The 27,987-nt window shown below is 40.3% G+C and overlaps 1 protein-coding gene and 1 long non-coding RNA gene across 9 annotated transcripts in view; both read right to left on the bottom strand.

Annotated features, from left to right (window-relative positions):
• Window positions 1-27,987, bottom strand: part of MACROD2 (mono-ADP ribosylhydrolase 2) — an 836,889-nt gene that overhangs the window by 199,446 nt on the left and 609,456 nt on the right. The window lies entirely within an intron of this gene.
• LOC149918830 (uncharacterized) lies at window positions 11-14,255 on the bottom strand. Its single transcript, XR_016463839.1, has 3 exons — window positions 10,847-14,255; window positions 2,720-2,848; window positions 11-1,761 (listed from the first exon to the last, which is right to left on the bottom strand). It is a non-coding gene; the product is annotated as an uncharacterized LOC149918830 (long non-coding RNA).

The raw sequence follows: 27,987 nt of genomic DNA, 5'->3' as shown, positions 1-27,987 counted from the left end.
TTGAAGGGAAAAGAAACAAAAACGAAGCAAAACTGAAATTGAACAGAGAAAGAATTGACATCAAATGAAGTTCTAGATAAACTTGTGGGGAGCTGTGCCCTCCCAGCCACTGCAGAGCTATGCTCACCCAGAGCGAGGAGAAAAGGTGAAGTGGGAGGTTTGGATTTGCCCTGCTAACATCAGCCTCTTCCTTCTATCATCTAAGCAGGCCTTTGAAATGGCTCAGTCCAGTGGTTGGATACACACAAAGCCTGGCAAATACCAAACATATTTGCCAATGAAAATCAGAATGTGAAGTTTACATACTATTAATGAACTAATTGGAGAAGTATGTCAAAACGTTGGCTTGAAGGATTCCTGGAAGATTCTTTGGCCAAAGTATGATGCAGAATAACACACAGTTTTAAATGAGCATGAATAGATTAAGGAGAACGTTTTAAAAGGTATGCGAATTTGACTTTACATAAAATTATCATGAGACCCTTTAGGTACTGATTAATTTTTTTTTTTTTTAAGGTCAATTAATATAACGATGCTGATTTTTAATATACTTTTTAACAAGCTGATAAATATTCATGTTACTTCAGCACTGTCACACCGAGACAAATGAACATGATATACAGCACACCAGGAAGTTAAATCTGAGCATTAGATGTATGCATTAGAGAAAAGATATTCAGCTGTAACTATATAACTCCAAGCTCCATTTAGTGTGGTTTAAGAAGAGAGAAGCAGAACTCCTAGGCTATTTAATAACATTAATAAGGGCAACAAATTTTATTTCCTTTTTCTGCAGAAGCCAATTTCATTCTTTAGAAGTTACAGAAATTCCTCTGCCTGTGCTACGGACACCAACACAGTGCTTACAAACCTGCCGATTACTCACATTAGCTTGTAGAAGTTGTCTTAAGCTTTCCCCAGCCACCATTAGCTTTTATGAGTAGTATTTAAGGTAGTTTTATGTACCTAGTCTTCTCTCCTGATTTTTCCAAGTAGCATTTTGACAGTAATTTATCTCTATCATATTCACTTCAGCAGTGTAATGAGCGATCTTTCTAGTTTTTTGGAACTTTTCTTCTGTTGTCACAAAACGGTGGTCTGAATTTCCATTTTCAGTTGATACTTATCTAGTTAGCATTCCCGTTGTCTTTCCTTGCTTCTTCAGAAATTCATCCATACTTTCCATCCATATCAGTAGGAATCATTCCCAACTCCATCACTCACTTAACACAAGGGTCTCGAAGAAGCTCTGTGTCAGGTCACCCCTTAATACTGAGAGATAGGTTCACGTGCAATTCCTTTACTAAATTACCAGGCTGAGAGTCACGGAACAAAAAGCACATATTGAAGAAATAGGTACTGATGGTAATTTTTAGTCAGGTGGGTTTAAAACTGACACACAGCATGCTTTTTGAAGTCCTACGGTAAAAAACACCATACATCACTTGGAGGGCACTTATTAAAGAGCAAGCAATAACTCCTACTATGAAAAATAAAACCTGTAAGTCCAAAAAGCTTTTGCTACAACTTTCAAAAATGGAAATTTTCCAGGAGTGCTGCATCAGTAGTTTCCCACTGATGTCATTTCCTGTATTCAGCTGCACGTGGTTCGGGCCTTCTCCACCAGCACTAATACAGCATTTGCTGCAGCTATTCAGTATAAACACAACAACTGTCTCCAATTTTCAAAGCTTCTTACTCGCATTCACTTTTCCATTTGCCTTTGAACTGGAGCATAGCTGATCCCGTGTTCCACCACTGCTGGAAAATTAAGACAACCTAAGTTTTCTTTCGTTTTCATTCTGAGTTTCACTATGAATTCAAATTTTTGCCTGATCTTCTTTTCCCAAAAACAGACTCTAACTTGCTAAAACCCTGAAGTGACAGAGACTGTATTAACAGCCTGCCTTGACAAATTCCTACTATATAGTCTTTTTCACCATTTCTCATCTTTTATCCAATAGTTTAACTGATTTAAAATCCATGTTTAAAACATTCTGAAACAGCCAAGCAGCACTGTGAATTTGTTCTCCAACTGAACATGTTTATTGAAGAATTACTTTCTACTTATTCCATCCATTTTTTGTACTTACTGAGAAAACAGGCAGGCCCAGACAATTTCTTATAACGTTTGGATGTTCAGTATTATTTCATGTTTATCTAAGTTTATTAAAGTGTTTGGGTGCTTGCTGTCAAATGAGATTTATTTTAGCAAGTGGAAAAGTTAATGAAGACATTTATTTCAAAAGCGTTATCAATTATTGTTTTTTTAATGCTTACTATACTTATGATGATAATAAAGAGTAGTCAATAGAAGGGAAACCTCCTGATACCATTAAAAAGTCATTAAGTTTTCATCTTGATATAAATTCCCATTCTCAAGTATGTTTTTCATGTGCCAGCTTTGCCAAATGTGAGATATATTGTTTGTTCTCTTAGCTGAATTAGAGAACTATATGAAAATTGTTACTCTCCCTTGCATTTCTGCTCCACAACCTTCTCCTGAACCTTTATGAACCTGATGCCAAATGGTTGCTATATAAAGCTCAAATGTAACGATGATTTCAGCTTCTTACGCTAGTCAGAAACTCGCATCCTGCTGCTGTAAACATACAGATGAAAATGTTGAAATGAATCAGAATAGTCAAAAATGAGCTTGGAAATAGTGGGGAACATTCACAGTGTTATGAATCTTCATTGGGTTTGGAGCTATAATTACCTAAGATCCATTTTGCAGATGTAGTGCTTGAAGACTGAACGAATTTACACGAGTCTGAGGAGTGTATACATCCCAAGGCTGATGCTCATATAGTCACTGAATGGAGAAATATTAGGGCAGCTGCTCACCCTAGAACCAAGACATTCACAACACAAGCTCTGCAGTCTCTGTGTTAAAACGATTCTTAGAAAGCACACTTCATAGAGAGCTTCCTAAAGCCTAACTTAGTATCTCTCTCTGGGACTTCCCACAGTCCTCCCATGCTCACTGGGAAATCAGAGCATTACGCATTTCCGAGAACTCGCCTGCTCCTATCAGTGCCCAACTTCGGACACAGAAAAAGAGTACACATTCTCCCAAAGGAAACAGACTGGCAGATTGCTTACTAAAACCTTCTCTTAATGCATTTTATGCCCTCTTACAGTTTGAACTACTTTACCTTTGCACAAGTGCTCAGAAAATTTTACCAATTGCGTCACTCACATCCATTACAAAAGACAGCTAGCTTCAAACAAGCTCTTATTGCAAGAATAATTAAAGACAAAAACTGTGCATAAAATTCTCACAGTACTACATGAGCACAGTGATCCCCAGAGCAACTCACATTTTTCTTCCTCAACCTGATTCCTGGTGTGAAAGTGCAGCGAGAGGACTGCTATGTGAGAAGTACTTCCCACAGTAACAGAAATGGAGAACCCTTCCCAAAGCAAAACGTTTCTTCTCCAAGTAATGAAGAGGATGATGCAAGTAGTGCAACTTAGCTAAGCGGCTTTTCTCATTAGAGTGGCTGTGGGTGTCCCACGGATCAGGGCGCATAGCAACTTCATCAGGGCAGGTATTTAACAACTACTGTAAATACTGGAGATTCTCTTCCCAACATGGCAAAGATTAAAACAAGTCCACACGAGTAATCTGCCTGGAGAAATCTAACGTATGAGAACTGGGAGGTACACACCCACCACACGACATGACGAGAACATGCAAAGGCAACCTGGACATCAATATTCAAAATAAGCAATTTTTAAAAAGCCAACTCTCTCCTCTCACACGATGGAGACAGCAGTGAGGAGCAAGGAACACCAGATCAATCCCACAGGGAACTGGGGCTACTTGGCACTGCTCTCGTGCCTGGCTCTACAGGGAAGCCCACGCACAGCACCAGGAGGCAGGAGACCCTTCTCCCGGCCCACCAGTCTCAAACTGCCACAGGTGTAGCAGGGGAGAAGTGCTATCTTACCACCCTACAGCTTTTCCTTTCTCAAGTCTGAGAGCTTCAGAACAGAATCCATGCTACAAAGGGATTCCTTCAGGTGGGGAATGTAGATACAACTGTAAACTGAATTAATGCACAAACACACGAACGCACCCTTAGAAATCCAGGGACCCGATTTGCTGTTTTGGCTCTGAGGATTTGAGTTTATTACAAATCTTCCTCCTCTTCTGCCTTACAAGAATCCATTTAATAGCCGTCAATCTAATTTTTACTGCAAAAATAGAACTGAAAATTTTGTCACAGATTCAATGGAAAACTATGTTTTAATATGAACCATACATTTTCCAATCCCTGCTGCATTAAGTTCTCCTCTGGATAACGAATCAGATATTCTTTTATTAGCATACTTCATTTCTAAGCCTTTCAACACAGAAATAATATTTTTAGCAAGAGACGGCTCTTAGACAACGAAAAGATATTAAATAGTAGGTTTAAACATTTCCTTTCTTCTGGAAGTCCATACATATAGGGAGAGGGTAACAGAACAATTGTGTTACCTCAAGATTCATTAACTGCCAATCTCACTAACAGACGGGCAAGAAAGAAAACGAGGACGGGAACCTTCTGAATATTTCATTAACTCTGATATTCAATTATTATAACAATGCCACTCAAGCGAGCTTGCTGTGAATTTCTGTTACAGATTGCATTTTTAGGAAAATGATAACCAATCAATTTGAACACTCACAAGATTGTTTTTCAGTACCATTAATAATGTATATTATTCATCCTCCCATTGGAATCAGGAAAAAGCTGTTCCAACTAAAAATCTTAGAATTCAAGACCAAGTCACTTAGAACTTTAAACTTGGATAATTTTCCATTGATATAGTCCGATATAAAGATATAAATATACATGTACCATTTTTGTATTTTGCTAATTGTAATGCATACAGCAAAAGGAGTAACATTTTTTTCTGGTCTTAAATCTCACCAGACCATGCTTATATTACATAGTGACGTGCGGAACATAGTTGTTCAAGATGCACTTCAAGATTTTCAGCGTGTCCTGTCCTGTAGAATTCAATAGCTTGCAGCAAGACCTTTCTATTTCGTAATAGGAACACTTCTATGTTGCATTTACTAGACATCTACAATACAGATAGGCCCTCTGAAACACGTGCCGTGTCATCAAAAGCCCTCAGCAGAAGTCATCTTATAAATGCTCTCACATGAGAGTGATGTAGCATTGTTTTCCCCACTCTGCTTCCTGCCATCCTGAGATAACTAGAAGCAAGGAAACGTTATTTAAATGACTTTTCATTAAGCTAATTAGAACAAAACTGTTCCTGAAGGTAAATTAATAACAACAGCAACAACAGACACAAGAAATCCTGCATCTCAGCTGATGGAAAACCTCTTGTCACTTGGAGGCACGGCAACCAACAGGAAAAATACGCACATTCCTGAAGTATGCAAGTGATGACACCTGGAAGAGGTTTTCAAAGGACCTGCAGTCCTAATGGCCATTGGAACTCACAGCTGTGCCACTCGGTTCCCTCCCTCACTTGAGGGATCTGGGAATCTCTCCCAGCTGGGCAGCAGCTCAGCCCACACACCTTTGCATCTCGCTGTTTGACTGGTACGCAGTCAGCACGTCCCTTGAACAAACTGAGCTTTGGGAACTGCTTCACTGCAATAAATCCCACCACGTGATTTGTGGATGAACTTGGAGGCTAGTTGCTGATACCAGGCTGCTCTGCATCTTGTCACAATTACGTTATCACAGGTATATTCATAGTTCGGCACACACAGGAAAAAAGACAGGAGGTTGCTGATCTCCCCATTAATCTTTACTTTAAAAGCGCTAATTATTTTGCAGTCTCATATTGCATCTTTAATAAAGATCAGCTGTCACAGCTGCAAGTGCTGGTTATCTAATTACACACAAACAAAGCACATCCCCGTATATTTTGAAAAATACAGTTAAAACATACTTTTCTCTTGCTGAAAGCCAATTCTGTTAGATTCCATTGAGTTCAGCGACAGCTGATGAGTAAAGTTGTCCCTAAAACACGAGCAGACAAAATCATCCCAAGACAATCCTTTTTTTATCTGCAGCTAACAATTATGTGCCATTAGCGTTCTCTGAACAAGAAAAAAATCACACCAAACCCACACTGCAGAGAACATAAGATATCAATTATGCTCAGCAGCAGCTAGCCCACATATGAGAAACGTCTCATCTGCAGCTCTAGCCTCAACCCAAGCTGTTGCAGTGCGGTCACACAAGTAGCCACTGCAAAATTACTGCCAATGTTTATACGGCTTTAGAACAAGCTCTGTTCAAAGACTTGAGAATTCTGGTAATACTTTTGAAGTCTGTCAAAACAGAAACAAAAACAAACAGAACCCCACCAAGCACACGTACATTCGGATACTTTGGTTAAAGCTGTCTGAGCCTTATGTTCCCCATTTGTGCGACTCAGGCAGTAACACCGACGTCACCCACCAGGGCTGTCTGAACTGCGTCGGTTAGAATTTGTGAGGAGCTTTTAGGTGCAAAAGCAGTTGTCCCCAAGCTGCTCTTCGGTGCTAACATCACCCAGATTCTTTTTGGCCAACTGTCAAATAGTGCTCGAGAACGAGCAGACTGCAGTCAGATAAGCCTTGAGAATAGTTTTAAGAAGCAATTACCTTTGCAACTAATATGATCTCTCCACGTAGGAAGATTGTGCTTTGTTATTTTCAGATGTGATGCCCATCCATACACGGAATTAAACTTCGGCTGCTTTTGTCATAGGAAGGGACTTGATACATGTAACATTAAGACTTCGTTTTAATTATTTTCCTCAACACTATTACTGGCAAGGACATTTATTGTGCAAATCGGATGGATATGCCTTCCCTCTCCCCCCCCCAGTAGATAAAATGACATAAACATGTAAATCCCTTACTTTACCTTCAATAAAACTGTTTTACTTCAGTTAAAAACATGTTTATTAAAGATTCGATCATCAAGTATAAACCAATCTTTAACTGCTGCTGACAAACGATTGCTTAGGGACTCCTGTTCATCCAAACAAGTGAATCTGTGCTCCCTACATTTCTCCTTGCTCTTACACCATAAACTATTTTTATAGTACCTTCTACACAATGCATCACCAGGCACTTTATGCTATAAGACTAATCAGCAGATAAAACACTGCCGGAGCTTATAGCACTGACATAAAATTCAGCAACTAGTAAAGCCTAAATCAAGAAATAAACTTTCTATGCTGATTTACAAACTAATGGAAGCATGCACTCCCTGCACACGAGGATGTGTGAGAAGTCTGGAGATGGGGAGTGTAGCAATTCAAAGCTTACCTTCAATACAGCTTGCATGCAAACCTTGAAAGTTACTGGGGAGATTTCAAAGAGCCTAAAACACACACGTGCACACACATACAATGAAAACATCAGCTGCTCAACGCACACAACACACGTACAGCTTTCAAAGAACCCAAGTTTTAAATATGCATCAGAACCCTAACCAAAAGCAACTCCAACTTTTGCAATATTGTCTGATGATTGCTCCCATTATCTCCACCTGGGTAAGTAATAAGCAGCTCCTTCTCTCAACACAGAAGTGCCCAAACTCATTTAATGAACCACTGCAAAGGTAAAAAAGTAAAAATGGTTTGGAAGGCCAACCAACTCAGCCAAAACCTGATTCAAAGCCAACAGTACAGCACTTAAAGTGTCAATAAAAAAACCAACAAAGCACTCTCTCATTCAATTATTTTACTTAATAAGTATCTGCCAGGAACCTGCACTCCCACCCTCACTCATCGGTACTTGTGGATATCACTACTATCTGATAGGCAGCAGAGAAAAAGTCCAAACAATTGCTGGTATATTGGTAGTGAATTGGAGGGCCAAAAAATAACTATACTTGGCACAGTATTAACAAAAATATTTGTGCATAGGAATAACGGTCCTGCAATAGCCATTATCAACCAGATTATGTGGGCAGAACTCACAACCCATTTAAATCAACCTTCAGCATACTTCAGCAAACAGGGAGATTTAAGAGGCTAAAAAACTAAAATGCAGCAATGACACAGAAGTCAGGACTTGTAAATCTGGAGCTCAGATCCAAAACAACTCTATTCCATAGTCAGCTGAGAAAAGAAGCAACCCTTCCATAAGAAGGCCCTGAACTATATACATTTTAAAATTAACAGTAGCAAAAGACACACTTTATGTTGAAAAACAACAGTATAGCAAGTTCTCCAATGTGGGAGGGGTGTGTATCACAAGCATCATCACAGGACTTTCTATAGAGAAAGCACCATTAGGTGGGCTGTAGGTGTTAACAAAACCAGCCCGAGGAGCTTTAATATATTTGGCATATGGATTTAAGACCACAAAATCAAATTAGAAGTATTTCTCTAGAATGAACAAAGAGTCAAAGTGGGAAAAAGGACTTGAAACAGTGCGGTTAATGAGCCCAAAGGACAGCCAAGCCTATTAGCGATGCTAGAGCCTGCAATAATAAAACAAGATCTTCTGGGATCTATGTACAATTCCATGTATTATAATTGGATTTGCAATTCAACAGTAAACATCTTTACAGCCATACACTGTGGAAGTGAAAAATACCTATAATTATCTTCTTCTAAATCCAGCTAACATACTAGCAGATCCCAGTTAAAACTCAATGCAGTAGGAGTTACTTATTGCTGCAGCCATTGTACTGCTTGGCTTTTAATTAAAGCCCAGTGTATGCATTGATTATTCACAATAGAAAACAAAAGCAAAAACATGCTCTACTGCCTGGTATATGTCACTGATTAAAAATAATAGTTAAAAAATACTGCTGCACTAAAAAAAAAAAAAAAAAAAAGTTGGATACATTTTGTGGCTGAGAAACCTTCATGCCACACTGCCTTCCAGCACTGGCACTTCCCCATGTGGGTACCCACACAGCTCTGCACCCAAGGCATCCCACCTCTCTGACGACCTGAGCAGAGGGCAGGAGCAGTCTGCCTGCACCAGGGCTGTCCTGTGTGTGCTGGGAGAGGGGACATGGGGACATGTTGGAGTCTGCAAGGTGCAATGGATTCATGTTAGAATATCTGAAAGGCAGAGAATTAAGGCTGTGCTCGAGAAACCTGCTCTGTAAGTATACTCTGAAATGAGAAACAAGAAAGTGTTCAAAAAGAAGAAATGTATACCTTGATAAGTGGCTTAAAATCCTTGCAAAATAATCCCCAATCCTCTTATATTTCCTAGATCTAATCCTCAAAAAACATGAAGACAGTAATACAGAGGGAGTAACACAGAAGAATAACCTTGCAAGATACTCTTGTTGTTGCTTATGACCTCGCAAGGTCACGAGCAGAGCGTCCGAGGTGCTCCTATTGCTCCTCATTGATCTTAAGCTGCCAAGGCAGCGGTCACAGCAACTGCAGATCGTCTGCAACAGATGCAGCATACTGTATGCTCTGATAAATTCCTTCACAAAGCCAAAACAGGGCTGTGAATAATTACAGGGGAACAAGTAACTATTAAGGGGAGCGTGGCCTGCAAGTTGAACACCAGTAACAAAGAGCTAAATTGCGAGGATTTGTGAGCGACTGAAAAATCCTGCTCAGTGGTTGTGGTTTGAAAAGCTCTGCCTGAATCGGCCAGAAATTTACATGATGATCAAAGGTAAAGTACGTTCAGCTGAAGAATAGCAGAAACATGCTCCCATTTCTTAAGGCAGGATAGGAGACCGGATACCACAGGCAGAAAGATGGGAACACAGCCCCACTGCTGCAAATCAAGGTTAATACATTTGCCACTAGATGCAGAATTCAGGTGGAATTAAGTTTTTTCACTAAGGCTCAGAATGGCAAGCAGAATGGAATGCACACCAATGGCCGGACTGGACAGCAGCACAACCACAAGTTGTGTTGGCAACAGATCTGGGTGCAAGGGCAGGAGACAAGGAGAACTGAAGATCCCAGTTACAGAACTGGAGGGTAAAAGGTCCTGGGAGCACAGCTGCTTTATAACTCTGCTTAGCTACTGTTTTTCTCTAAAAACCCAAAACCTAAATAAGTGAATAGAGACATGCATTTTTAAAATATTGTTTTAGAATATTGTTCTAAAACAGAGCTACTTGAATGTCAGCCACTCCCAACCCACTCCTCTCTGCATTCAGGTCTCGTCAGCACACAAAAGCTTTGACTCTCCAGCAATATCAGAATTCAGACCTGGTGTTTTTAAAAATGTTTCAAACACCACCAATTCAAATAGCTTCATGATCTAGGACTGAACATTAAGAAGATACCTTCTTGTACTTCTCTCAAGCTGGGTATGTGCCATATAATTATACATTCCTGACATTTCACTAAAGAACATTCACAGTAAATTTGACCTTGAAATTGTCAGAAGTAAATCTCATACTTCCAAGCTGAGGCACTCTTGATGCAACCAGTACACAAGTCTCTCTCCTAACGTCTGTTTTCAGAGTTATGTCAGTAGGGCATTTCTATTTATAGACAGAAAAATCGCCTGCAAGAAATCACTGTAGCTTCCACCAAATGAACGGACAACAGTCTATTTTACTACCTAGGGAATAGCCTCAACCTTAAGTCCTCCTTTGATAACATATTAAGAAATAACACATAACAGAACAAATTAAGAAAATAAGAACTCACTGCTGAGGTGGAGGCGGTCACCTTTTACAAATCCCAGATTTAAAGTTCTCCACTTAGTTCAGCAAGCGACGAACTTTCAATGAAGCTGGTGCATTATGATAACCAGTAATAGGTGGCGTTCAGCTCACAGAGAAGCAAAACTGCTTCAGAGGGGTTTTTGGCAATACCAGATAAAGCATTCACAGGTAGGCAAAAGTATAGAAACTAGAACTGAACTCACCCAGCTGGCAAAGGGGCTCTCTAGCTGTGCAGCACACCAACCCAAGAAGCAGCCCAGGTCCAAAAGCTGCTCTCCCTTCGGTGGCTGGCTTTTATATGTACCCAGGAAGGTCCTTCCCTGAGTCCACCCCTTCTGGTCACCTGGGGAGCACAGCTGCAAACAATTTGTCTGTGCTCCCTGGGCAGCCACAGCCCTTCACCAGGTGTACAATCACCAGTTCAAACCAAGACCTAACAGCTCCCCCACAGGTGGTCACTGAGCCTAACTGTGCCAAGAAACCAAATGGTATCAGGAGATGGAACAGCTACAGGCAAAAATGTGGCAAGAAGATAATGGAGAGCACTAATGGCACTATGGAGAGAAGATCTGAGAGTGCCAAGATATTGTCATAAAGTGTCCTCAAATAGCTTTCAGTTAGGCCTTAGACAAGCTTAAAGTGCAAACAGCAAACTGCTCCCAATTTGATCAGCATAAGTAATGCACTTGCTTACTGTCTTAATGAAAATCTAGTCATAGAAGTACATTTTTATATATCAAAAAAGTCCATAATTGGATCATTATCCAGAAGACTGAGACATGATCTAGCAGAGGGTTGTTAGTTAGGGTAATTTGGGTAGGTTGCAGTTGGACTTGATGATCTTCAAGGTCTTTTCCAACCTGAGCAATTCTATGATTCTATGACTGCTACTGAATGGGTGACACATCCATTTACAGTTCAAGGGGTGAGCAGGGATTTCTCAGTGGTTCACATTCTCCTGGGCCTGAAACATTCGCTCCAACAATCATCAAAACAGCAGCACAATAATACAGATTGATGAATTAATAAAGAGAAATCATCTCACAACCATGAATAGGCATTTACTAATAGTGTAGCATAAAGGAATGAAAACCCAGAACAGTGTTAAGTAAAAAAATTGTAGGGAACATACATGCAGGAGAGCAAGCATTTCCAACAGTTCTGCTCCTCACAGTAGGAAAATTCCCTGGCAAAGCTGTTGCTAATTTCAGCTGCTACTTGCTCCCAGCATTCGGCACACCTGGGGCTGACGATGGGGAGCAGACAGACCCAGTTGCAACAAACCATGTCCTCTGCAAAAGCCAGTTATCCATGCTTGCAAACCTGCTAAATTTTTGACAGAGTGAAAAATGTCTTTCTAATGTAGACAGATGAGCTCTTACCTATGGTAATCTAATACGCTACTCTGATGAAGAAACCGGAGTAGAAAATGTGAGATTCTGATTTCAGTCATAGGAACGAAAGCAGCACAAGATTGATACAGCTGGTATCCAACCTTTTGAGTTTAGAAACAAAACCTGACAACAGTGTCTCAATCACCATCCCATAAAATGTACTTCTCAATCTCCTTAAATGATCCAATGTTGACTAAAGCATGTGCCAAACTGCGGTTTGCCTGAGGTTAGCTCAGACTTTCTGTGTACGTAATGGTAAGTCTTGTAGTCTGCTGTGAAAAGCCTTTGGGTTCTTAAAATGGCTCAGGAGTAAGAGAAAAAAATAGGAGAAAGTGGTAAAAAAAAAACACATGGAAAACAAAGTAGAATCCTAAAGAACTGACAACATTTAAAGTGGGAGAGAGATGCGTGCTGAAGCTTTGGTACCACACAAACCGCTTCTCAGCTGGATCAGCAGACGGCGTGGAAGAGAAATCAGCTTCCAAAGGACAATGCAATTATTTCAACAGGTTCTTCCTTGGAAGATATATATATATCCTTGGAAATACCAAAGGGCTGCACAGAAAATACTGAACTGCCATGGTTTAAGGAAATGGTTCGCAATCCAAAAAAATCAACAGGCAATTTTACCTTCAACTGAAAACAAAAAAAAAATTACTTACAAGCATGGTTTGAAAAGAGAAGAAAGGGGGAAAAATGACCAAAAAAATAAAAAAAAGAAAAGAAAAGAAAAGAAAAGAAAAAGAGAAAAAAAAAAAAGAAATTGGAAAAGAAAAAAAAAACCGTGGGGGAGGGAGACAGAAGCATTTCATATTAACAACATAACAACATTCCAATTCAACCAACATTTGATTTTACAAGCATGGAGTTTAATTATACAGTAGACTGAGGAAGATTTAAAATAAGTTCATACACAAACTTAATGAAAAACAAGCCTGGTTGATACGAAGATGAAAACAAGGGAGGGCTGGCTAATAATTCTGTCATGAACAACTGAATTCCTTCATGCCCTTTAGCCGCATTTGCCAGCAATAAAAATAATCTCATTCCAGATTTTAAGCATGACATACTGGAGAGCTTGGTCTGTCCCTCACAAGAGGCTAGATCCTACTAACTGCATCATGTATGCAACATTAGGCAAAACGTGGAAGGAGAAAATGTAGTTTTAGGGTTGTTCACAACTCCTTTGCTTCAGATGCTTCCAAGCAAAAATGATGCAAATTAAATAAAAATGTGTCCTCTAGATTTTTAGGATCGTATTTTTAACGTCGTATCTTTTACTCTTTCTATGACTGGAGGCACATGTCGATGGGTTCCTGCTAAATCCAGTTAGAAATCCATGCTCTGAACCCAAAAGCTGCTAGAGGTTAGAGAAAGTAATCATCAGGGAAAAAAAAATGCTACACACAAAAATCCAAACCTAATGATTTCAAAAATAAGTTCCCTCTGTATAACTTTCTATAAATGAAAACAGACTTAAAAATTAATTTCTGAGATTTTCTTTAAAAAAAACATAGGAAAATTAGGGTCTTTCATTACTTCAGCCTTTGCTACTTCACAGACTTTCTGGACTGCTTGCCTTCACTGCCTTGGGGAGCAGTAACTATGATTATACAGTACAAAATAAGTAGATTAGCCCTAAGGTTGGATGAAACACCTAAAATTTTTTTATTCCTTTCAGGGTTATGAAAATGTCCACTGATTTTTTTTCTTAATAAGATGAGTAAGTTGTGCCTGAGGCTAGGAGAGTTCCAAGCAGCTTAGCTAAGGAGTCTTAGCAAAAGTGTAATCACCCGTTGGCTTCATCTGAATGACCATTTCTAGTTCCTCTGTACATATTCCAATTGGCCTTAAAAATGTGCACTTTTTTTCCTATAATAAATTCCCCTTTAGGGTAACATTGCAAGAGTGCAGGTGCAAATTTCCCGGACAACGTCTTGTGGAAATTCTGATCTTTCATACTGAAATATGGAGAAAAACAAAAAGATTTGATAAAACGTTTTGCTACACAAGCTGCTACAAGTGCCAGGTCCAGCACTTTGGCCACAACCAGGCAACACTACAGGCCTGGGACTGGAAGACACTGTTGAGAAAATGGACCTGGGCCGTTAGCTGACAGCCGGCTGAACGTGAGCCAGCAGTGTGCCCAGGTGGCCAAGGAGGCCGAGGGCACCCCGGCGTGTGTCAGCAGCAGGAGGTGACCGTCCCTCCGCACTGGCACTGGGGAGGCCGCACCTCGGTGCTGTGCTCAGTGCTGGGCCCTCACTGCAGGAAAGGCACCGAGGGCTGCAGCGTGTGCAGAGAAGGGCAGCGGAGCTGTGAGGGATGTGGTTTAGTTGGAGAAATGTCGGTTGTAGGTGGGCGGCTGGCCTAGATTATCTTGGAGGTCTTTTCCAACCTTGGTGATTCTATCATTCTACAAAAAGGTCATTGTTATGAAGAAACGATAGGAGTTGATCGAATTATTAATCTGGTTTAAGTACTTAGGCCTTGCATCTAGGTAGTGATTTATCTAAGAGTTTTTGGCAAGCAACCAGATTGCTATAACAACAACAACAAAGTGTTATTGTCTCTTCCTACTGCTTATTGCCATACTGCATGGTGGAAGCTGTCATTCCTATCTGTTTTACTGCCATAAAAGACAGTTTTAGCAAAAGAGATTATTACAATGTTATCTTGCACGTACCTGTTAAAAATCTAGGGATGTACAGTGCACTGAGAACAGATACTTGCAGGTCCCACCATAGGCTTACAACATGCACAGATACCTAATAATATCACCTGCCCTCTGGATATTGCACATCAACATCCTTGGCACCACCACAGATATGTGAGGACAGGATGCAGCACACGTCTAATGCTGCATCTAAATCAGTATTCATCATTTTACATATCCACTGTTTTACTTTAAATTAAGTGTTGGTTTCAATAATACAACTGTTTGCCTTAGGGAGGAAACTCGCTGTGTTTTAGGAGGTTATCAGAAAATGAAATATTAGGGTTTGACAAGCAATTAGCACAAACACCTTTTCCAATAAAAGTAAAGATGCCCTTTAAGTAAAGAGGACAACACACTTTATTACGTCTTCACAGGCTAATACTCAAAGCACCAAAAGTAAATTTAGGCTACTACACATACACCTAGGAAACGGCGTATCTGGGAAAGTGAGCAAGCTTTGCAAACCCTAAAAACTTTTACCGAAAAGACACTGTACTCGTGCCAAGGGAATTTTGACAAGGCAGACTAGGAAATAATCCACAGCTTTTATCAGCCTTTCTAGGGTAGATAAGCTCAACAGAAAACAGCACTGTATCATTCTACACATATACGCACTTAGCTTCACGGTCCTCCCAAACCCCCTCTAAGAAATTTGTAGGTGATTTGCAGGTTATGGCTCTCCCTGCGAAACAAAGCTCCTAGGTAAAAAGCAGAACTTGCCTTTTACTACATTTGATACAAAATTCTATAATGAAACTATAATGGAATTGGGCCAAAAGCTCAGTCCCTTTAATCATCTTTAAGTCATAGTTGCAGGAAGCAAATCCCAATAAATCACAGCATATTCCCCAGCTCAGTGCTTTGGCCACACATTGTGCTCCTAAAGAACAAGAGGAAGATGACTAAAAGAACGTTTAGACAACCAGCATGGCCCTGAAGCTCCAGTGGCAGGCAGGCACCCTGCCATGCTCCCAGTGCCAGCTGAGCTCACTGAGTGGCACTGTGGCCAATCCTGAGCACGCAGGGCAGAGCTTTCCCATCCGGCTCACAGAGCTCGAATGATGTGAGGGCGATGAGGAAAAATAAAAGAACCACATTTGGAATATTCAAAATAGGCAACACAGTCACACAACGTTATAAAAGACGGTGATGAAGAAATGAAGGAAAGCAATGCTTAAACTGCTCATATTGACTCCTTCATACATCTCCTTGCTTTTTGCAGTTTCCCTCTGTGCAGTTTATGCTTCAGGTTGTATCTGCTAGACAGCGCCTACATCTGAGCTCTGACAGGAACGTTGCTATGAAGGGGAGTTTCCCCATGGAGAGCTTCCAACAAAAGAAAACCCTTGGAAGCCTCTGTCAGAGCTCACCCTCCAGTGGCTCCATCTCCCCTCAGCGTGCATGCTTTTAGAGCTAATCTCTCCTTTGAAGTTTCCCAGGTGTCCAACAAGATCTGATCTTTCATTCCAAAATGCACTCTAATCTCTCCTTGTCCAGACGATGATGATCTGACTACTTTTTTTTTTTTTTTTTTTTTACTAAAATAATCACTTGTTTCCTTCCTTAGAGATGCAAACGTCTTTCTAAGAGATAATGGCATGCTGAGTGGTTACTGAGCAACTCCCTGCTTTCACAAAGGAAGGAAGTCTCTCCCTGCTGACCTTCCTGGACTTACTGCTGGGCTGCTCTATCTATCAGTACAACTAAGATGCAAACATTTGAGAAGAATAAGCATGCAATTCCCAATCTGGCTCTAGATAAACATCATGCTAATGAATCTCTTCGGGGTTATACTGGACTTGAGCAGACCTTCTTGTTTTAAATCATAGAATGACTTGAGTTGAAAGGGATCTCAAAGACCATCTTAGTTCCATCCCCCTGCCGTGGGTAGGGTTGCCAACCACTAAATTAGGCACGACCCCATTCAAACTGGCCTTGAACACTTCCAGGGATATGGTGTTAAGCCTACGTTGTCACTAACGCATCCTGAAATAAATACCTGGAAACTCATGACATCTTTCAGATGCTTCTCCAGTTGTCACCAGGGACTAAATATGAGAAGTTTCAGTGTAGGTAACTGTTGGATATGGGCAAAGCTGATCTTCAGGGTAGATGGAGAGTAAGGTACATAAAAACACAACACTTGCTCCATTCTACTTCCCTCATATCAGATCAATCCTTTCCCTGCAGCACAGGAAACAGCACTCAATGCTCATTCAGTAGCCAGGAAAGCATTTTTTTGTAGTTTAATAGGCAAAAGATAATTGGAACCATTCAGAACTCTGATCAGGAAAACTGACAATAGACACTACATGCACAAATCCCTGTTTATCGTCCTCATCTGTAAGCACAAGCTTTGCCTTGTTGTTAACAAATTCCCTGTTATATGGACTCTCGCCCAAGGTGAATGAATGAACGAGTGAATGTTGCAATTCTCCCAGCAAATCATTCTGATATCCTGGCAGCTTTAACGCAGTCACTTGGTTTTTGTGTATGCCTTGTCATTTGGTAAAACCATAACATTTATCTGGCTAATACTTCAGAGTCAAGAGAGATAATCCACCCCTTACCTGCAAGAATGCATTTACACAAACACTGGGTAACTTGCTCTTGATAGTCTGTCCTCTGCATCCCGCACAGCAAATGTTAAGTTTGCCATTTGCTCCATTTGCTGCCTTATACATGCACACGATCTGCTAAAGCACTCAGATATAAAGAGCAAAAAAGATGAATTATTTAAGTATATGGTCAGATACAACGTTTGCATGTTGTTCTTCAACCAGCACACAGCATATTACAAAATAAGCTCAGGCTGAACACACTGTACCTCTGAACACAGAGGGGAACTAAAGAGATAAGCGCTCCTTTCTCCACATCCCCATCTCGCTAAATGAATATTATTTAAAATGTTATCTTTTCCCTAGCATGTGAGTACAGGGTTTCTCCAAGATTTATGGGCATTTGTGGATTTATGCCAGAAAGAAAAACAAGTAATATTGAAATACAGTTTACAGACAGAGAGCTATGGACATAAAGAAGGAACAGTTAAAAAATAATATATATATATATAGTCCACTATATTTTAGCGTCCTATTTTGCCTTCTCACTAATGCTGAGTCTACCCTTCCAGCCATCCCAAGCCAAACCTTGAGATCTCTCCTTGGACATGTGAGAACCTTATGTTAAAATCATACAGGATGAGTCACGTATAGGCGCAGACGGGCACTAGTTCTCAAGGCAGCTTTCTTGGCCACAGCGTGATCCTTTCTCTCTTACACACATCCATCATTTTTTTCATCTTCTCAATCCTAGTACATATGGTGTGACACAACATCCTTATGAAGCTCCCTGAAACAACAGCATCTTTTTTCTACTTAGCTGTGATTTGTCCAAAGCACATGCCATCTGTGCCTCCTGGAGAAAAAACTGTAGCTAGCAAACGCTTGGCAAACTTTTAAGCAAGGAAAAGCAGGTCATAAAATGGGACATAATGGGCTACGTCAACTGCAGATCTTGAAACCAGACCTCCCTAAATTATACATGCTAAGGCATTATATGTTAATTTTGCTGCTGCATATTGATGCAATGCACAAATCTAAACTACAGATCTAGATGGCAAGCCACTGCTATCACCACTGAGATACTACTGTGTCTGTCAGGTGAGCAGTGCCACATTTTATCACCAGGTTAAAGACATCCAGCCTTTTTTCCATTACTTATTTTGAAATAAAATGGTTTAAGCATGACTTTTCAAAAATCCTGTGTATGAGCAAAGTCCCCCCTTATTCATACTGCTTAAGTGTACATATATCCTTTACAGTATGTCTTATCTGTGCAACAGCATTTATTTTCTACTGAAGTCTCAATGTCATCCTTCAAACACTTGAGCCAGTTCTCTTCAGATTCACAGGAAAGCACTTTTCAGCATTATCATGCAGGATGATTCACTTACAGTACTGTGTTCCACCAAAAAAAAAAACAACACAACAACAAAACGAGTAAATAAAATCCCTTTAGAAGACCACCCAGAGCTATTAGCCTACACTATAGAAGTGTTTTAATGAGAACCTCTCCATTTTCCTTCTGAAAGAGCTAATTACAGAATCACACATCCAGTTACTATAGCACTTAGCAAATTTACAAGTTGTCCTCAGACACATCTTCTATCATTGTTTGTTTTCACCTACATGCAACCTCTCTTGGAATTCTGAAAGGAAATTTGCATTTGCTCAGCCTGCTGCTCTGAAACCTACATTAAGTGGGCTACAGGCTAACCCACAGGTTAAGAGGGGCCTTTGACAACTGGAAAACATAGTATTTTGACCATTCTTTTTATCAATGATTCAATTTGTAAATAATGATTTTTTTTACAGGCTACAAAGCGATCTCTTCTCTGTTCCCAGGATCTGTAGCTATGTTATCCCAGGGCTACGGCCCCATCTCCCAGCCTTTTGCCAGCTGTACACCCAGCACATCCTCAACACACATTAAGTGTTCTAGAGTGAGCCACTGCAAGAGCAGGAGGAAATCCAAAATAAAAATACAGCTCAATATGCAGAGGATGAAATGGTGGTAGGGAAAAAAAAAAAAAAAAAAAAAGACACATTCCTATTCCCCCATGGGATAAGATACATCCTTTTCATTATTTTTAATTTTTTCTACATATTCTACAGCCTGTTACAAAAGATGACCTGCAGGCACTTCCTGTCAAATGCCTATCAAAGTTACACTGTGTAACAACCTAGAAGAATAGCAACTAGGCTGTGCTAACATTTCTTAATGCATTATTTGAAGCTGTTACTGGTTTGGGGCTGTATTGTAATACACTATCTTTACTGCTACGGTTTAAAGTGATAGCAACTGACAGCGTAATTATCTTTCAAGGACTATACTGGTGCAGCTAATACTCCTTCCAGTGTCACTGGCTGTTTGTACTGTATTGGGAACATGCAAAACATCTGGATAAATTTGCACATAAGGAGGTTTAGGGGGACCTAATCCAAGCAATGCAGACCACTGAAAGGGAGACTGCACTGACTTCTCCTGACACCATCATGGCAATGCACCTTCTTCCCTAGTGAACCACCATCTATGCAATTGATTGAGATTCTGTTCCAGCCCAGTACACTGCTAGTTTTTAAACCCTGAAGCATGAGCAAACACATTAGCTTATGTTTATATTCATTTCCTTATCTCTTCTACTCTGGGAAGAAAAACTCTATTTATGTGTTTGTTTTTTAAGATCAACAGGTGAGAGAATGACAAAAAAAATTTTTATTTATTGGTTAGATACTATTTTGCTGCCAGAAGAATGAATAACGTCAGATTTTACCACCTTGTTTTGTAAAGGTGTTTGAAATACATTTCGGAATATTTGTGAAGCTTTACCCCTAGCAGCCATTAATGGCCACAAATACCAAGTGTGGGGAATACGGCCATTTGGAAATGTCAATGCATACTTGCAGCTGCTCTCCTGGAAACTTACAAGCCTATATCAGCATCCTGTAAGACAGAACAACATAGGCATCCGACAGCACATTCAAGTAGCTGTTTAGATCCTAGTGATGCACTTTATAAAAAAAAAAAACACACAACAGAGTAAAGGGAACACTTTTACTTCTGTTGCTAAAACAGCAAAGGCAGATTCTGAAACACGTATCTGGCTTCTCTAGATTTCTGATGCTTAAATATTTTGCCGCAGCAACAGCTCTTCTTGGTGTTAATTTCCTTGGTGCATTTACAAGCCTAGGTATCTATGCAAAAGCCTGAGCCCTTCAGAAATCTCACTAAACACAAGCAGATGCCAGTATTTCCTGAGGAAACGAAACCCGACAAACCTACGCTATTGTTATTCAGCTGCTTAAGCACAGAATGAAACAGTAGTGTTTCATGTTTCCAAATTGATCCAAAGAACAACCCGGCCTCTCCAACATTACCTCTCTGCCTTCAGCCCCCCTTTGCCAACAAGTCAGGAACCACTTCCCACAAAGTAATTCACATCTGTCTTAAAGCCAATGAAGCTATTTTGTCCCCTGCTGGACAGGTTGCTCTCTGTTTCTCCACTCTGACAGTTAAGCACACACTTGCCAGCTTCAACTCATTCGTGGCCAGTTTATCTCCATTTGCTCCAGTGCCAGCATTGCCCTCCAGCTTCTGCAGCTGCTCGTGCTGTTTACCTGCCCAGTGTACTCACAGAGAGCAGCAATGTCTTCTCCCAGCTTACTTTTGCTGGGTTTAACAAGCCAAATTCTTTTAGCCCCTCCTAACAAAAAGCTCTCCCTATTGTTTTTCCCATTCCAGCTAGCACCTTTCACATCACAATTGTGCCCCTCCTTTCAGAAGAATATTTCACATCATTCCTCCTAATATTGCATATGCCTTAGCCATGGCTTCAGATGCTCGCTCTCAGTTATCATAAGATTTAATAATCCTGAGTCTTTTTCCTCTCTCATTTCCAGCTGACAAACCGACATGATACAGCAGAAATGATTAACCGTAATACGTATTACCTTATAACTGCCCTGCAAATTTAATCAGCTTGTTATTCAGTCTTCAACATTATCCATTATTATTATTGATAACACCTTGCAGCCTTTCTCAACAAACTCTACTGGTTTCATCTAACTCTCACAGTGAAGCTCTCGGTGGAAATAACAAAATCAGAGCTGTGGCCACAGTTTGAGAGCCATGACCTTCCTCCAGCCCGCTGCTCATCACAGCCCTGCCTGCTCACTGTAGGATTTTTGCAGCTCTCTGCCTTCTGCAGCTAACTAAAGTTTTCTGCATAATCCTGCATCACACACGCCATTAAGACACAGGTTAGGTCTTAATGCCTCCCTTCAAAAAAGGAGTCGAGTCCACCCTTAGAGATGTGCTATCTGAAGTCCACCCTATTGATGTGCTATCTGAAAATGTCTTTGGCAATGCCATGGTCACATTTTATCTGAGTCCTGCAGTAACCCCTGTGCCTTTAATTATTCTTAACTTCCTTTCTTGCTGTGAAAATCTGCATACTGTTCAGGAGAGATTAACGAGTTTGCAGAGGGATAGATCGCTTGGTCTTCCTCTTTTGATTGGACACTCCTGATTTAAAAGACTTATTACCAACCCTACTAATAGAGAAACTGTTTCATATTATCAGGGCTTTCTGAATTCTGGAGAGGAAATTATGTTGACTGCCATGACTTCAGGGCATTTATGTAAGGACTTCAGAGCTTGGCTTCCACCTTCATTATGATAATATTCATTTCCATATACTAATTCCTGTGAGGCCCTCTGTCTCTGCCCTACCTTCTCAGTGAATGTCTTTATTTAAACTGTATCTGTGCTAGCTTTAATTTTTCAGAGAAGCAGATTTCCATGAAGTAGTCAATATTAATGAGCGAGATGATGCCATCCATGTGCACACTGAGAATATCTTACTTGGAAAGTGGTAGAGAAATCAGCGGGGTTTCTCACAGAGAAAAAATTACTTGGTGTGAATAGAGATGGCAGAAGGCTTTTAAGACTTCCTCGGAGAAACAGACCAACTGAAGAGCAGCCATAGGATAGCCTGGAAGGAAAAAAAGCCATCTCTGGGAAGAAAAAATGCAGAAGTGTGCTCACCTCCACATTCCTGAGACAGGTGCGAGCCAAAATGAGGAGCCTTCTGCCAGGCTTTTTGAAGGAAGGGTCAGGACAAGAGACAACTAAATCACAGCCCGCACCTTTCTGAGAGGGCAGCTGTCAGACTGCACTGCTCTGGGAGAAAAGCAGCTCCTCCAAAGCCATCCTGCTTCGCCTTGCTGCAGTCCCCAGGTTTTCTGCCCAGAGAGTGACAGAGGCTGAGGACAGGCAGCACCTCGCTGGGTCAGAAATATGAAACTCATCTGCACTAAGCTGAGAATGTGAAACTAATCTATACTGCGAGGAGAGCTGCCAACTTGGGCGGCTAAAATTGACAGTTAGAGATAGCTTCTGGATGTGTGAACTAAGCAGGGATGAGAACCGCTTTTATAGCAAAAGGTGTGATCAGCCATTGCTGGGAAAGAGAGGTTGAAATGAGAAGCAGGAAACACCAACCCATCGTGGCAAGAAAAAGCTGTTTAAGATGTAGGAGGGCTATGAGCTACTGCTCTGAGTAGGAGTGCAAAGCCTGGTGACAGCAACAAGGAGGGGGGCAGGAAGAAAAGGAACGAAGTAACAAAGGCAGAAAAATAGGAAGTTGTTTCTACTAAATAACACAAATATTACTGCATTAGGCCTCGTCTCATCCAGAAGGAGAGAGAGTCACATTAAACAAATTCCTATGAAAGCATTTCTTATCCTCCCCTTGGTCAATAAGTAGCCCTCCCCTGAGACTGTCACATCAGTTCTGTAGGAAACCCAAAGCACTTTCCCAGCTCATCATCGCAGCTTCACGTGCCAAAGACACACACAAAGCCAACTGCATCCGTGCTCCAACTGGCTGTCCCAGCACACAGCAAACTGTGAGGCCACAGTCCAGGACAGATCTCTTTCTAAAGCTGTGCTGGCCAGAAGTGAGAAACGTCTCTGAGCTGAATCAAAATGCACTCTCTCTCACCTCCTGAATCTGTTCTCAACGTTCACCTCTACTTTGATGCCTGGAAGAAAGTAGCCAAGCAATTACAGCTAAATAGTAGCTGGGGATGGTGGATTTAAAAAAAAATAAAAAAAAATAAGCAAACAGTGATGCAACAAATAGCCACTGTAACAATGCAATTTTAGTTTGTGCTATCGCTATTATCTCCTTCTGTACCTTTCATTCATCACACTTGTACTTCAACTGAGACTGTTACCTATTCAGAATGGGTCTATGTGGAAAATGAGACGACGATAATAAAATAATACATAATACGTGTGTGGGGAACCAAGTAGGTTCTTGTTTAACAAAGTCATCAAGAAGAAATTCTGCTGTATCTTTCACTACACCACAGTTTGTTTTGCTGTTACTTTTAATCCCTATGTATTCTCCTAGCTTGATACTGTTATAAAGGAAAAACAACTCAAAGCCACCGCATGTGCCAGTTTAATGATAACCACTGCTAAATAATTTACTGCAGAGGCTGAAGAGTTTCTGAAGACTCCATTGGAGCATTCCGTGCACTTTGGCCATCTTAATTTCAGTGCAGAATGCTTTGGTTTGATTTTTACCCAAAGGCAAAACCCTGTCACAGAGGATGAGGTGCAAAAAGTGCTGATTTGAGGAAAGAAAGCAATGGTGGTGATGACAGCATTTAGCTTCAGTCCACCGGTGGCAGATATGTCACTTTTGTGCAACTTCATATAGAGCACACTAATGAAACATGATCAAAGTCTGCTCTACTTACAGCAGCGTGCAGCTGATGATATCACACCGTGGAAAGTTAATTTTTAAAAGTCAGCATTTTAATTTTGCTAGCAGTTTGCAATTCATTTTAAAATGCATATCTTTTAAAAAGTTCTATCAGTAAAACCACTCTGTGTTGTTGTTTGGGTTGAAGTTGTGGAATATGCTACCATTCACAGCCTAGAACTCTGAAATTAAAGCCCTGAACACTATCAAGTGTACTAAGATGCATTTATGACAGCATTAGTTTTTGAAATAGCAGCATCCAAAGGAATGACCCTGTTCCAGGAAAAGCTTGTGCTTGTGTTTTAATACATACAGTGGTATCCTGCCTGATGCAATATCTAGGCACCAAGAGATTCCCATCTTCTTCACAGAAAAGGTGCAGAAGTGGTAACTCATGATATTTCTGAAAGGGAATGGAATAGGTCTGATCATCTCCCAAGAACAGCCCTTCGTGAGGAGTGTGTCCCTTTGCTTTGAGCTCCCAGGAATGAAGAAATTCTAAGTGTTCCCAGGAATGAAGAAATTCAAAGTGTAGGATGACAACACACTTTGAAAGCAAGACTGACCGTCTGTTCTTCCATTTCCAAGAGATTCATTTTTATTTCAGGGATTAAACTTAATGACTCTTTTTACGTGAATCACTTCTCTTGAACATTTGCTTATCCACAGGAGTAAAAACAGAAACCAAATCCAACAACCAACCAAACAATAATAACACCCTGTTGTTTGGGGTCCGCCTTCTGAAAGAATTCTCTAGCTGGCAGGACAGTGGCAATTCAAAGTGGATCACATACACTTACATAGAGAGCCCCTGTGCCTCTTTGTATCAAAGTAACAGCTAAGCTTTATTGAGCACAGAGCTTGTCATCTTTTCCAGCAAGACATGACTGCTTGAGAAAGAGGAGCATGGAGTGCTTTTAGTGGTGATGTGTTGGTGGTTGGATTAGATGATCTTAGAGGTTTTTTCCAACTTTAGTAATTCTATGAAGCATCTTTTGGGTCATAGTATCAGGAAAAAAAAAAAACCAACTTTCTTCTAATACACCTGGACAAATGCATTAAACAAACAAATAGGTTGCCAAAGCCTTCAGATCACCATGAAAACCAAACCAGACCTGGAAATTGGTAATGGAACAAACTGTAGATTCCTTAAACCTGAACAGATCCTTGTGATCATTACAAATACAGCAATTAATATTTTCCCTTCACCTGTGTTGTTTTTTCTTTCCCTAGATCTAATGCATTTTCCCAGAAAATGTTCTTTGTTGTCAGCCTCATTTACATCCACACTCCTCCTCCAGCAGAAGCTAGGAGCCTATACTATACAGCGTATGCTGATACTTGCAAATATCAGCATTGGAAGCAGCACACTACAGTGCACAGCTCTGAAAAGAGGTTACAATGAATCATTTCAGCATGCTGATTTGCATTTTTACTACTTTTAAATTTCATCTTTCATTTTTTTACTGCATCTTAATGCACTGTTCTTTCCATCTTTGGCTGCCCGCAACTCACTGTTTGTAACTAAAGAATTCCTTTTCTGGTTTATCTCTGACTGTAAAGTAGTTTATGATGTTCTGCATGGTGAATAGCATATATAAAAATAAATTGTATGCTAAATACGTTCAGAAGGTAATAGCAAATCGAGAAACAGGAAAATTTAAACCTCCCTTGCTGCCTAAAAGACAAACAGCTTAGCAGAGGAGGGGGATATCAGCTTTGGTTCGATCTCCTAATTCTTCTTTAGCATACACGTTTATATTACATATACAGATAAGTTTTTTACAATAATAAATAGTGTCTCACACCACTCCAGAATACCAAATTAAAGGCTGAACAGGCAGCTGCATTTCAATTCTGCACACAAAGCTCGGGCAGTGGACTTCAGTTTTTATCACCTACAGGAATGACACGAGCCCAAATCTCATGGCACCACGTACTCCCCCCGAAACAACTGTCCACAGTGCACAACAGAGGCTGCAAAGTGTCTGCGTGTCTACGTACAGTTCATCAAAACAATCTGAAAAAGCATTAACTTAAAACAAGGTCTTCAGAAGTTAAAAACAGCAATTACTCTGTGCTATACACTTTGCTACTCAAGAGCACTGAGGAGGAAACGTGCAATGATAAATAACATGCTACGTTTAATAGGGAGACTGCATGAGGGTCATATATCAAAACCTGCTATTTACTTGACACAATTCACACAGTAAGCTCATTTTCGGTGTAAGTAAATCACCCCAATGTAAACAAGGACTTCAAGAAAAACAAGCAAGAATTCATAGTCTAGCTCAGGAGAACCATAAATCTGAATGTTTCTGTATGAAATGGGGGAAAAAAAAAAAAGGCACAAATCTACTGCTTCCATCAATTTTTTAGCATCCAAGAAATTTATCTTGTTAGTGTGCATCATATCATTACAGCACTATTTACTGAGATGCCAGGACTGAAGACTCCCCAAGCAGCCTGAAGTGGACAGATGGGTAAAGCTTTTATGATGTTCCCAGAATGGCTGTTTTCATGCCATGCCTGAAAGAAACACAGATGTATGTATGACCCTTTATAATTTTTCTCTTCCCAGTCAGTACGCTTCACTGAACAAAACACAGTTCAGCAGCAGGTCTCAAAGAGTGAAAGAAGCAAAGGTTCCATTTGTGGCTCCAGAGAAATGAAGATCAGGGCAGTGGGTCCCACTCTGAACCAGGAGGTGATACCTGTTCTCCATCCATACACCATGCAGAGCTGTAAATATCACACTTGTACACCCAATGTAATTTGTAGAATTGCTTCCTGTAAAGAATTCCCATTGAATAAGGCAGGCATAGGCCATAAACCTGAACTGTCATCCCCTCTCATCGGTGCCTCACTGGACTTCCACCACTCAGTAACTTCTTTTTACCCAACTACAAGGAAACTTCCCTGGCTACGACACTGTCTTCATGCCATCCTGTAGGCCACTTGACTGCAATGATTTTTAGATTAAATTATATTGACAAAGCAGGGAAGTGTTAATAGGATCACACAGTAAATTTAAGTTTTGAGCAGCTAAAACCACAGAAGCAGAAAACATCAGTTATAAATCTGCTTCATATAGTTCCATTCATTTTTCTGCAGTCGGAAATATTACTCAGAACAATTCAGCCCACATTCTTACGGCCAAAGGAGGAAACAAGCAATGGTGGAAAACCTCTTCTTCAAGTATTCATTCCAGAATTAATTTCTGAATGTCTAATTTTGTGCTGATGACTCCCAGAAGTCACAGTGCACAATTATAATCACAGTGCTGCTCACCAACAGCATATTTTAATCCTACGTGCTAAAACATCCCGAGTGGAATTACCTGTAGTGTGTTCTCGTGCTGAGTTGGCTGCCCTGTAACACCAGCATCACCATGTGACTTATAAGACTAATCGGCACATCACAAATTATGAATGGCAAATATTCCCATTGAACTGTTCCTAAGTGGCCTGAAGACTGAGAAATAGATACAGGAGATCTTAATTTTTTAATGGCTTTTTTGATATTTTAAAAATTTATATATATATGTATATTCCACATATATATTTTAGCAGGGAAAAGAAATTAGCAGTATTCTCTCCTATTTGTTAGCTGAGCAAGAGACTTGGCCACAAACAGAAAGTAAAATAATAAGCAGCAAGAGGAAGAGATTTGTTTAGCTTTCTGACTAGAACTCACTTTGGTTTGACAGATAATAGGGCATTAAAACGAAAAAAAAAAAAAGGCATTTCAAAGGAGTAAGTCTTAAGAGCTGAAGGTTTTAAAGTACCCAAAGAATTAGGAAACTGTATTAGAGTATCTGCTTCCTATGCAGGCTCCACATAGAAGCACGATTCCCCAAACTAGTTGGCTGACGGGATTTAGCATTTATTTTTAGCT

Source organism: Phasianus colchicus, chromosome 2 (assembly GCF_987193195.1).
Source record: "Phasianus colchicus chromosome 2, bPhaCol1.hap1.1, whole genome shotgun sequence".
Taxonomy (NCBI): domain Eukaryota; kingdom Metazoa; phylum Chordata; class Aves; order Galliformes; family Phasianidae; genus Phasianus; species Phasianus colchicus.
This window is presented reverse-complemented; position numbering and strand designations above follow the sequence as displayed.